General features: G+C 40.6%; 1 protein-coding gene across 1 annotated transcript in view; it reads left to right on the forward strand.

The window, feature by feature from the left end:
- Nucleotides 1–11139: 11139 nt before the first annotated feature.
- PLXNB2 (plexin B2) overlaps nt 11140–12396 on the forward strand; it is a 237407-nt gene continuing 236150 nt past the window's right edge. Inside the window, exon 1 of the mRNA XM_077834580.1 lies at nt 11140–11320. The gene's annotated coding sequence lies outside the window, so the exon portion shown is untranslated. The remainder of the gene's footprint in view (nt 11321–12396) is intronic.

A 12396-nucleotide genomic window follows, 5' to 3' on the forward strand; every position in this document is an offset into this window, starting at 1 on the left:
CTTTAACAAAACATATATGCCTATATTAAATGGAGGCCAGGCACAAAATAAACTTCACTGCAAGATACAATAAACGATCCATTCCCAACCCCCCACAAGCTTGGAAAGAAAGCAATCCACGAGTCTCCCGCAGAGAATACCACAGATGTGCTCTGGCATTCAATGAGAGGAAGAGCATTCCAGAGTTGGAGGCCTTCCAGTGCTTCATCAGATTGTACCTAGGGACAGTTGGTATTTCTAGCTTCAGCAATCCTTATTGGTGTTGCAAGACTTTTAGCGACAGGCACTCTCTCAGGTAGGCTGATTGAATTTTAATAATGATTTAAATACTAATAGTAAAAACTGTGAAGTATAATGGGGAGCCCAGGAAGAGTGCAGGCCATTCTGTTTTCACTCTTGTTTGTTCTCTCTCTCTCTCTCTTTTTTTTTTTTTTTAATTTTTTTAAAAGCAGCTGTTTACTTTAGTCACTTTTGACAGTTTCTTTGTTTCCAATAAACCTAAGCTATGGCAAGGCTTGTTTTGCACAATTTACAGTTAGTACCAAATGGATGATCCAAACTGTTAAAAACCCTTCATTTGACCTTTTGCCTTTGCATGGTGACAATATCAGTAGAATTCCTTATCACCTTCAGCTGTCCTGTATATTTTTACTGGAGGGGAAGTAAGGGAAGAGGAGTACATCAAAGTAAATGATTTTAATAAATATTTTCTTAACACCAACTGTGTAAATATTGAGGCAGTGTTAGCATATCGTGTCCTTGCAAGCCTGATCAGGTCTAGGTGAAAAATAAATGTTTCCCTATTAAGTCAAATGTCAACTAGGAAAGCAAAGGAATAGAAAACAATCCTCAGGGCTGCAGGTCCAAAAATGCATGCTAAGGTAAAAAGTATGATGAAATGGGAGGGAAACTTACACTCTGACACATTCTGTTACTGTAATTAGAAGAATCTGGAAACAGTAACAGAAATAGTAATAGAGAAAACACGGCAGGAGAACTCTTTCCCCCCCCCCCCCGACCTGGCAAATCCCAAAATCAAATAAGAAAAGTGAAGCTTTTGGGTTCCAAAAATCGAAATGAAATATGTCAGACAAAACATTTCATTTTAACATTTGCAAATTTTTGTTTTAAATTTTTTTTCTTTTTTGAACTTTTTACTTTCTAAGAAGTTATATTTTGATACCTTTTTGGGGGGGTCATGATTCTGGATAAAATGACTTTTTTAAAGTGCGAAAACATCCGGAGGATGAAAATTCCATTTCCCAATCAGCTGTACTCAAAACCTACACCTCCTTGGGCTGCCTCCCCTTCAAGATAATGGAGCTGTCCTTGTTGCTGGCAGCCTGTGGCGTATCAGTGCAGTTGAGAGGATTTCAGTCTCCTAGGATATTGGATTGGATTTCTCCTGAGTACTAAAGTCACACACATCTTACATTAAAAATCAAATTTTTCACAAACAAAATCCCTGAGATGCTAATCTATCTATTCAGGCCTAAGCCTTTGCAAGGTGCTTATCACTGTGTTATTTAAACACTATATGTATATAAATAATCAAAAAGAGTACTGAATGAGCCTTAAATAGAGAATATTTCCGATCTGTCTTTGTTTTGGGCTGTATGGTTTGTTTTTGTATTTATTTTCTTCTGAGTCGTTCTCTCCTATAGTATTTCCAGTTGTGGTTGGCCAGTCATAGAAAGAGGTCATAAGGATGGCCTTATCAGAGGCAGGCCTTGGATTTAGACATGAACATGGTCAAACTGTGTGGTCTCCTTCAGTGAGGCATTCCATAGCTGATGAACACTCACTGAAACAGCCCCTTAAATCCAAGATGCCCTTATTCTTGGGCCAGTCCGTTTTGTATCATCCCTGTCAAAAGCACCCTACCTGGGAGGGTTGCAAGTATATTTGTAGTCAGAGCTTGTGTATAAGGTCCCCTATATTGGTACTTATCTGGCCATCATCACCATAGAATCTGGGAGGAGAGCCTGGCCTTCTCTTGCAACATGCACACACTTTCCCCCCTGTACTCTATCAACTTCTGTAAACTTCTTTTAAGAGAGCCAGATGTTGTAGGGAGCCGCTTTGTGGACAGAAGTGATGGCTCATCTCCCTTTCTTAGAAGCTATTGGTTGGACGAACTGTCATTTTACTTGCAAAAATGTGTGTCCTCTCTGCCTTTGTGGAAGTTCTCTTCCCTTATATTATGCAATGGAATAAGGAAAAGGTAAATTTCATCTGCCTTAGGCCATAGTAAATTAAACTTTTCCTAACATAGTTCACTAGAGCCTCATAGTTAGATCTTCTAAAGGAAGTGCCCAAAGTCTGGCTTTATAGCTGTAATACTGTCACAATCAGCTGATAGACCAGACCTGCCTAGGATTTTAATTTACAATCCATGGTAGAAAAGGCTTTTATCCCTTCTCCTAATGCTGTAAACTAAAATTGAATTTTAAATTAACCCAAGACCCTGTGCTGTTTTCAAGTTTAGATAAATAATTTCCTTTCTATAAGAATATATCTGACACCTTAATGTGAACTGCATTTCCAGCATGGATACTGAATGTATTCTGCTTGTCCTTGCCTTTCGTTGGAGGGGAACACGGATACTGTGGTGCCTTTAAATTACTGGTGGCTTGTCAGCAATCTGCCAGTTTGTTCTTGTAGTTTAAGAATTCTCAGCTTTTTCTGTTTCCATTTCTGTCTGTTGACCCTTCTATTTTATTAGTACAGGTGTAAAATGATTGGACAAGGTACCAGACACTGGAGAATCTGGGTCAGTGCTGCTTAATCTGAAGACTCATGATGCTCGCATAGAACAAATCTCCCTGAAACTTTAAACATAATGTAACTGGGAGGAAAATTGGGAGAGTCAAATCTGCATTTTTTGAAATTTAAACCTTCTGAACCCACTGTAATGTGCTGCCAATATCTTAACAAGGGCTCTGTCAAACATTTTTTCCCATTACCAAATGATAAATTGGGTGTGTGGGTGTGGGGGGATTGTTTTTTGGCAGAGAGCTGCAGTGAGGAATTGTTGTTCGTTCCCCGGCCCCTTGCCCCAGCCCTTGTAAACAAAAACACTTCTCGTAACCATATCCAGGAAGCTAACACTGAAAGAAATCTTTGCTGGGCAAATGAGCCTGCATTCAGTGCGCTAGCTAACTGGGCAACATTTGTTTTTATTCCTGGAAAAATATCCCAAGTATATTGATAGCACCGAGGGCAATGTGTATTTTGAGATGAAGGGTCGGGGGTATTGTCCACAAGGGGAATATTTTTCAAATACCTGCCATTTTGGTGCAATCCTGTGCGTTCCAAAGCAAAGCTCTTCAGAAGCAATTTGGTGAACTCTAGGGATAAATACCTCTGTCTAAGCTGACTCAGTAGTCACATCCAGAGCAGGAGTACTAAAGAAAAAAAATCGCCCTGAGCTTCCCCTTCAGTTATGGTGGAGTGATTTTTGACAAAGGGCTTGTGACAGCCTTTGCAAGACCCCTGCTTCCTTTTTCTTCCCCATCCTCTCCCCACGCCTTGTGGTTGATTCATGCCAGCAGGAGCCAGGCATCTGACTCAGCTTTGTTTTCATTAACAAGTATAAAATATTTGAGGTATTCCATTTCCTGGCCTGCATAAATGAAGGGAAAAATAGTCTTAAATTGGGACCAGAAGTTAAGCAGGCCTAGACTGACTTCCCAAGAAGCTTCCCTTAGACCCAGGCCTTAGCTGTTTTCCCACATGATAGTGAAAAGTCTTCTTAAAGTCACCAGATAACAGAGAGACACACAAACACAGCAATAGGTCCAAGCCTAACATTTTTGCCATCTCCTCCTTCACCCTCGGGAGGTATTTGAACATAAAGGATTTCTTTCTGAAGTATTTACACAAAGAAGGTGCTATGTCATAGATGACCATCTTTCTGATCAAAGGTTTCAGAGTAGCAGCCGTGTTAGTCTGTATTTGCAAAAAGAAAAGGAGTACTTGTGGCACCTTAGAGACGAACAAATTTATTTGAGCATAAGCTTTCGTGAGCTATGCGTCCGATGAAGTGAGCTGTAGCTCACGAAAGCTTATGCTCAAATAAATTTGTTCGTATCTAAGGTGCCACAAGTACTCCTTTTCTTTTTTCTGATCAAAAGCACTTTAGTGCGTTCAGATAATTCCACAAAGAGAGTAGACTCTGGGAAAAGCCCCAGCCTTAAAGTATGTTATTACATCGGTGACGAGGTCATCCCCAGTGTGCAAAGAAGCCAAAAGGAAGTATCTCCCCAATTAAAATATCCACAAAGGCTTCTCTAACAGAGGACATTGAAATGCCATCTCTGCACAGTAATATATTTATCCTGAATGTTGTTGTTCCTTTTAAATGAGGAGTATAGTCTTTGGGGGGAAATAAACAGCAGATGCTATAATTCTGCATCTAAACATTTTCTTAAACATGAACCTTACATAGTGGTTTATACCGTTAATAAATAAAGGGCTCTGTTATCTCTTTTCTGTAGGGCATTGAAAGTGTGAGGTGGGGGGGGGGGTGGAGAATGGGGGGTACGTGGAATTGAACTTCAGCCAGAGTATATGCTAAAGAGATTAGGCTTCATCTTTGTTCCTGGGGAGAGGAGAGCCTAAGTGGGTTTATCATGGGGTTTTCACTCACTGTCATTTCCCCCTTCTTTATATTTCATTGCTCGTCTTCTAATTTTTCCAGACAACAGTGCACACCCCTGCAGCTGGGCCTGCATAATGATCGCCTACTTCTAGAGTGACATCAGTGTGGCTGCCTAAATCTGAAGCCATCGGGGTGCCTGTCTTAGCACTCTCCCCCACCTTCTTTTTCTGAAGAATAAGTGTCCTCTCTGCAACGCTCTCATTTACCACCCGCTAGCGGTACCCACCGAGCCAAGAAGCTGCTTGTGACTATTCTCCTGCCTATGCTGAATGTCTGGAAAATGTTCTTTTCTAACAAATATACAATTATATTTTTTTCTTTTCCAATGACAATTAGTGTAAATTGAAGCTTGTTCAGTGGCTGTATTTGACACAAACACTATACAGTATGGCATTCTGTATGACTCTCTTGATGTTTTGAATTAGGGAGTTGGGAGTATGAAAGAGCTTTTTAGGACCAAGAATCTTGTTGGCTGAAATACTAGTTTTTATAGGGTCTTAAGCTAGATATCACCATATCCTCTGAGGCCCTATATTAATTCTGAATGGTTGCTTCAAACCTTTGAATGAGGGCAGAGCTGTTGGCTTCCCAGCTGCCGAATTCATCCAACACATTGGCAGCTTGTAAATCACAAAGGGCTTGTGGACTGTTTAAAAAGCATTATTTTACAATAGGTCTCTTCCCCACCTCTCAACGCACAGTATAAGTGTACAATGTGTATTCAGAGGGCAGCAGCTGATATTCAGGAAAACGAAGGTTTTCCCTCTTGTCCCCCATGATTGGCAGCAGAAACATGCTGATTGAAAACAAAACAAATAATAATGCAAAATTGGTTTAAAAGAGAACATCCTGAAGTATTTTTTGTTCTGTGCTCAGGATGTAAAATTCACAGAACAATTATGCAATGTACAATGTTAGCATGCTTTGCATACAGTTGCAGATCCATGCACCTTCATTTGCCTTAATGGTAGTTAGAAATGAAGGCTAGATCTCTGGTGTGTAGAAAGAATATATAATTAACCAGCGAATTACTAACAATCTAACATTTAGAGTGGGAAGGATTGAAGACTTGTACTTCCAAGAGACTCTTTAGGGCAGTGGTGGGCAACCTGTGACCCACGGGCTGCACGCAGCCCGTCAGGGTAATCCGCTGGCTGGCCGCGAGACAGTTTGTTGACATTGACCAGTTGCCCGCAGCCCATGCTGCTTCCTGCAGCTCCCATTGGCCAGGAACAGCGTACCGCGGCCGTGCCTGCGGATGGTCATTGTAAACAAACTGTCTCGTGGCTCACCAGTGGATTATCCTAACAAGCCGCAGGTTGCCCACCACTGCTCTAGGGCCATGTTTATACTTCACGGTTTTGTTGACATAAGGCAGCTTACCTCGACCTAGCGAATGGAATTGTACGCATGGCAGTGCTCCTCCTGCAGCTTTAACTCACCTGCTACTCCAACATAAAACCACCTCGACGAGAGGCGTAGAGCTTAGGGCGACGTAGTTAGAGCGACGTGGTGTCAGTGTAAACACTGAATTGTTTGTGTCGCCCTAAGTGGCCTCCAGGAGGTATCCCACGGTACCCACCATGACTGTTCTGGTCACAGTTTTGAACTCCGCTGCCCTGCAGCCAGGTACACAGATGAATGCCCCTCCCCTGTAAAACCCCTGGGAAGTTTTGAACTTGTCTCTTCCTATTTGCTCAATGTGGAGAGCTCACACAGCAAGTTCCCAGCTGAGCATTCTGGCTCCACACAGCAAAGGCACTCCTGCCTGTAGTGCACGGGAGGTGGTGGCTCTCCTGGGTCTGTGGGGAGGGGAGGCTGTGCAGTCAAAGCTTCACTCCAGCTGCAGGAACTTGCTGGGGCATAGAGGGGATGGGCTACAATAGGGAGAGATAGCAGTGCCATGTAAAACTCAAAGCCGCAGAAGGCAAGAGGAGGCAAATAGTTGCCTCTGGTGCAGAGCTGCTGATATGCTGCTTCTACAAAGATGGGACTGTGGTCAGGGCAGTGAATAGCCCCCCTGTTAAGCGCTTCTTACAGCCTCGTGTTCATAACGCACAGCGCAGTACTCAAGGGCAGTGCAGGATCCATGCTTTCTGCCACATATGGCTGGTTTGCATGTTTCCAGGGCAGTTGAAAAGCAGCTGGAAACCTTGTAGGATGCCCTTGGAATGATGGGGCTGAGAAACTTGCATCATGTGATGCTGAGCCTGCACCCATGAGGCATTGCAAACCCTTCCCAAAACACCTTGTGGCAAGTTGCACAATGGAATAGCTACCCACGGTGCACTGCTCTCTCTGTCGATGGAAGAGCTGCTACTGTGGATGCGCTCTGCTGACACAAGGACCATAGTGTGGACGTGCAATAGCGGTTTAATTACAGTGGTGGCTGTATGTCGACGTAACTTAAGTCGACTTAGCTTTGTAGTGTATACAGCCTAAGAATTAAGTGGGTTGTTTCTTAATAAAGAGTGGGAAGGTTGGTGAGTTAATATTTTTTACTGGACCAACTTCTGCTGGTGGAAGGGATAAACTTTTGAGCTTCCTAGAGCTCTTCAGGTCTGGGAAGATAACCAGAGAGCCTGAGTTAAATACAAGTCGGGGCAGATTGTTAAGCATAAAGGGTTTGCACATGCTGTGAAGACCACTTAAAATGAAGTGAGCAATTAAGAGCAGGCAGAAGACTGCATTACAAACTGTAATGAGCCTTAAAACCAATGTGCTTGTTTAGTCCACAGTTTTTAGTGTCTAGCAGAATTATTAATTTAAATTCCCAAGCTCATCTTTTGTGTGGGTTTCCTTTGAGGACACGGACTGAGAGGTCAGATATGGAGTGATCATTTTGTGAAAAGTGTTTGCCAACTGGTGATATGGTGGTTTGTCTTATCACTTTTCTGTGTATGTTCATTTGAGAACTTAACTATACATAATGGCTGTTTCCTTACTTCTGACTCATGATGACTCGTTGCAGCCATGAGAAAGAGGCAAATCCAGTATGATTGTTTGTATGCAAACAGAATATGGAACTGGATGCCAGAAACAAATACCCACTGAAATTTGGCTTATTAGGTTGTTTCATATTTGGACTTTGTTTATATCAGAGCTAGCATACAAGACCCTATGGAAAGAAGAAAGCTCTATCGCTTTTCAAAGTATGCTCAGTGTTAATGATATTTTTTCTGGTCTCAATTGACTGTAAAATGTCATAAGTGATAGCGTGTCAATGACCTTTACCTACCCAGCTGGAATAATAGGAGAGAGCTGGTCTAAGACATGTTGCAGTCATCACTGACAGGTTGCCTCTACAGCCAAATCCGTATAATTATAAAAGGAAAACACGGGCATGGGTGAAAGTGGTTGTCAGTTGTAATAGTTCTTACTTCCCTTGATTAATTTAAAAAACCGGTGTAATAAAATACCAATTCGTCCTGTTACCTACATGATCTTTTAATTGAAGCTACAGGGTTATAGATTCAGGCCTAGATGAGTAACACCAGCATAGACCCCCTCTCTTTTTTTCTTTAGGAAAGCAAGCAGGGGTTATTAGCTCATGTTGACTTGACATGAACAACTATTGGCCAATTTCCTATGTATTTTCCACATAATATACAAGTAGAGCATTACAATGGATATGTTTGGGAGCTCCCATACCTGTGAATTTCTGTGCAGAAAATATACGTAAGAGTGGAGTATTTTGCTGTAGTTACCAATTTTGAGACCATTCTTGCCTGATATTTAAAGTGAATTAAAAAAAAACCAACTTACTGTTGATTTACTGTACACTGGGTAATAACAATCTGAGTAAATACGTATGGGATAGAAAAAAATCTTTCTCTGGTAGTCTGTCATCAGACTTCTGGATCTCTGCAACTATTTCTAATTAACGCTCAACGTACAAACACTGCAATACCAATGGTAGAATTTGATGGTATAAAGCAGTTATATTGGACCAGTCTGCGAATGAAACTGTGTAACCCAAGATCAATAACAATGTGCAATAATCTCAAACTAGGTCAATCTGGACAAAATCTGCTGTAGCTGTAACATATCTGTCCTTCTTCCCTATGTAGCATCAGTGCTCCTGAGCAGAGCTAGCAAAACATGATTAGATTAGAATTTGAAAGAGTGAATGTGCATTCATTTCTTCACATCTCCAATACCAGAGACATTTGAGACGCTTGCAGTAGAAGGGAAGTGGAAGAGTTGGAAAAAATGACCCATCCATTCCTCTCTAATAAAAAGAGGTACTTAAAGGTTCTCTCTGCACTGCACAAGCTCTTCATAGGCTTTTCTTAATCAAGCATAAATATATTAGTTGTCTAAGGATTGCAAAAAGGGTTCATGAGGACCTTTGTTTTCTGTCTCTTCAGAAAGGAGGCTTTTAAGTGCTTAATAAACCTCCCAAAGAGCAGTTTAATAATTCAGTTTGAGTAAAATATCAAGCCAGGGCAAAGCTCAATGACTCGTTAGCTTTCTGTGTGCCATTATGTAGGTTTGTGGGTGACCCCTGGGCCTTTTGCCCTTTGTCTTGGCACAGGGTGGAACAGAAGCATTACTGAGAGCAGTGTTGCAAGCGAGGGGTAAGAGGAGCATCACTGATTCAATTTCCTGTAAGCCCTTGGTGTGACAGCTGTATATGATATGAGAACTAAGAGAAATGGATTTTTGTTTTTAATTTAAATATGCACCTTGATTAAGCGTCACAGACAATTATATGTGTTATTGAGAAAATAATTGTCCATTTTATACAGCAAATACTAACAAGCTTTATAATGCGAAGAAGCATAGTAATAATTTTAAAATTCTTCCCGGAGGTTACCAATGTAAGGAGCTAGAATTTTTTCCTTGGTTTTCGTCTTCAGTTAATTCCCCATTCACTCATTAAAATCCTTCAGTTTGATATGTTGAGAAAGCATTTTATATGTTGTTTTTAAGGCCAAAAATAACAGTGGGCTTTAGATGCAACTAGAACTCTTGCTGTGTAAATTTCCTGTGAGAACCCACCCTGGAGGAAAATGCACAGAGTAAAAATGTCAGTGGATATTGTGAGAAAAAGTTTGTGTACATCTGTAATTGCACTAGTTTAGTCTTTTTCCTCTAGTGCTTTATGGACAGGACAAATATTGCACAAAGACATGGCTTTTATTTCTATACTCACAAAGAGATTAAGATTATATTAATTTTAATACAGATTCTGACTCTATAGTAAGGTACATTTATGTTCCTCAAATTTAAATAAATTGTCAACATACTTTTTTCCTAATTTCTGAAGGAAAAAATATTCCTGAACCACATTTCGAAAATCTTTCAAATTGGAATTTGTTTCCCCAGTGGTATGTGCACATGCGGACACGTTATGGTAGGCGTGCTCATTTTCCCTACATTGCTGGCACTTACTTTAAAAGGGAGGGAAAGTATTTAACCATCTTTTTTCATTTGGAAAGAAAATCCCATTGGGACAAATTCTGTCAGACATTTTACTTACTTTCTCCTCCAGTTGGTGATAATGTCCTACTGAAGGTAGGACAAGAAGTAAAGGATTTATCTGTAACAAGGGAGATTTAGGTTAGATATTAGGAAAAACTTTATAACTTTTAAACTGTGTGGGTAATTAAGTTCTGGAATAGGCTTCCAAGAGAGGTTGGAATCCCTGTTTTGTTGGAGGTTTTTAAGAACAGATTGGACCTGTCAGGGATGGTCTAGGTTTACTTGGTCCTTCCAAAGCACATAGGGCAGGAATTAATGACTTCTCAAGGTCCCTTGTAGCCCTACATCTCTATGGTTCTACAAATGGGAGTTGAGGTCAAGGTCATGGATCTTCAAAAATTGGTACCTATAAGTTAGTTCCTGAAGTCAGTTGGAGGTGCTTAGGTGTTTGTTGATTTTTAAAATTAGGCCACTTAGTAAGGTGCCTTCTCTAGGTATCCATTCTTGAAAATCTTGGCTCATCTAAATTTATATATATTTTAAGCCTGAATTTGGCTCTCCTAAATAGTACACTTATGTTGGGAAACAGATTAGAAAAGAGGTCGGTTTATGGGATGGCTCAAGGAGATAGTATATAGAGCCTCTACTGTTAGGTCATGATTCAAAAGCAACCCTGATTTGTTATGACCCAAGAGTCATCACCGTCTGAAATAGAAAACTTCAGTTCTTTTGTGTTGTAAAAGTTCTGTCCATCATAAAAACAGAAATCTACTGAAAGGGAAAAGTACCCAGCTTTTAAAAAAAAAAAAAAAGGGGGGGGGGGGGAAGTCAACTGAACGACTTACTGGTATCAATCTTAATAATGGTTGCTTTGAATCTATGGTAGGTTGGGTTATGTAAACAGAAAACAAAAATAAACATTTATCATAGTTACATTTTCTGTTTTTAGTGTGTTCAGATGTCTGACTCCAAAATGTCTCATCACATCTATGTCGTGAGAGACTAAGTATTCCTTTTTTCCCCTTACAGGTAGGCTGACACAAGGCCAGGCCAAGGCTTGGTTCCAGGGTTTGTTTTGGCTCATCGGAGTTCATCTGAAAAACCTTTCTAAAACGCCAAATACTTATACCATCCCATCTCCTTCCTCATTCCCAGCTGGAGCGTATTATCATATTCCACGCAGTGCTGCAGTGGTGTCTGCACATATTTTCGGATGAATTTTATTTTCAGGTAAGCCAACATTTTTAGTAAATTAAATATACACTTTAAAAGGAAAATACAGTTATGTTCCTTGTCAATTTAAATAAAATAAGGTCTCATACTTTTTTTCTAAGCAAACTACAAATCACATTTCCCCCATCTGTTCTGTCCCCCTCAAATGCTCATCTAGTGATCAAAGACTAATACAGTTGATGTATGTTCCTAGTCACCAAATGCTATTGGAGCCCACGCTAGATTTTTATTGCTATTAATGGAGAACACCGGGTAAGAGTTGATTTCTGGAAGGGTAGTGTTTAAAAAACAAACAAGTGGTGGTGATTCCAGTATCCATAAATCTATGTAAGGAGAGAATGTTTTATTAGAACAGGTTTGTGCCAACATCAGCAACATGCTACAACCTACTAAAGTGTTAGTGAGTTAACCCTATTTTTCTTTCCTTTCATTCGGAGTCTCCTGTAAGGGACTTAAACAGACAATGTGACTCCAGTGAGACTTGAAAGTGTGGCATTAAAACTGTGTCCCTGGGGGTGAACAAATAGATTTAGGATTGTTCTGCTATCAAGCTTGCTCACATTGATTAGTGAACACTGGTTTGACAGGAATCGTAGCAGAGACTGCAGTCAAAATCTCTTCTTCCCACTATGAGTTTGCTTCATTGTGAAGTGTCTTAAGACAGTGTTTATCAATCTTTTTGATACCATGGACTGGCTTGCTGCCTTCCGAAACTGTGTCAGGGAGATCTCGGGGACTGGCACCAGGCCACGGACCGGTCATTGCGGAACGTTGTCTTAAGAGACATAAGATTACTGTTGAGATTAATAGATTGCACACACATGGCTTTGGGTGAATCTTACTTGCAAACTGACTTGAAACCATATAAAGAGAGCCTGCCAGACATTTTGACCATTCCTGCAAGTTCTGACTTCTGGAGAGGTACTTCAGGTTTTGCATCAATGTGAGATAAATATGAGGTTTGTAACTATTTTCCTATCAGTTGTGTAGTTCAGAGGTTGATCTTTCCTTACCAGTAAGAGTTGTCCATAAGTGATACTTTCCCAAAGATAACAGATTTAGCTTGTCTTAAA

Source organism: Eretmochelys imbricata, chromosome 1, assembly GCF_965152235.1.
Source record: "Eretmochelys imbricata isolate rEreImb1 chromosome 1, rEreImb1.hap1, whole genome shotgun sequence".
Lineage (NCBI taxonomy): Eukaryota > Metazoa > Chordata > Testudines > Cheloniidae > Eretmochelys > Eretmochelys imbricata.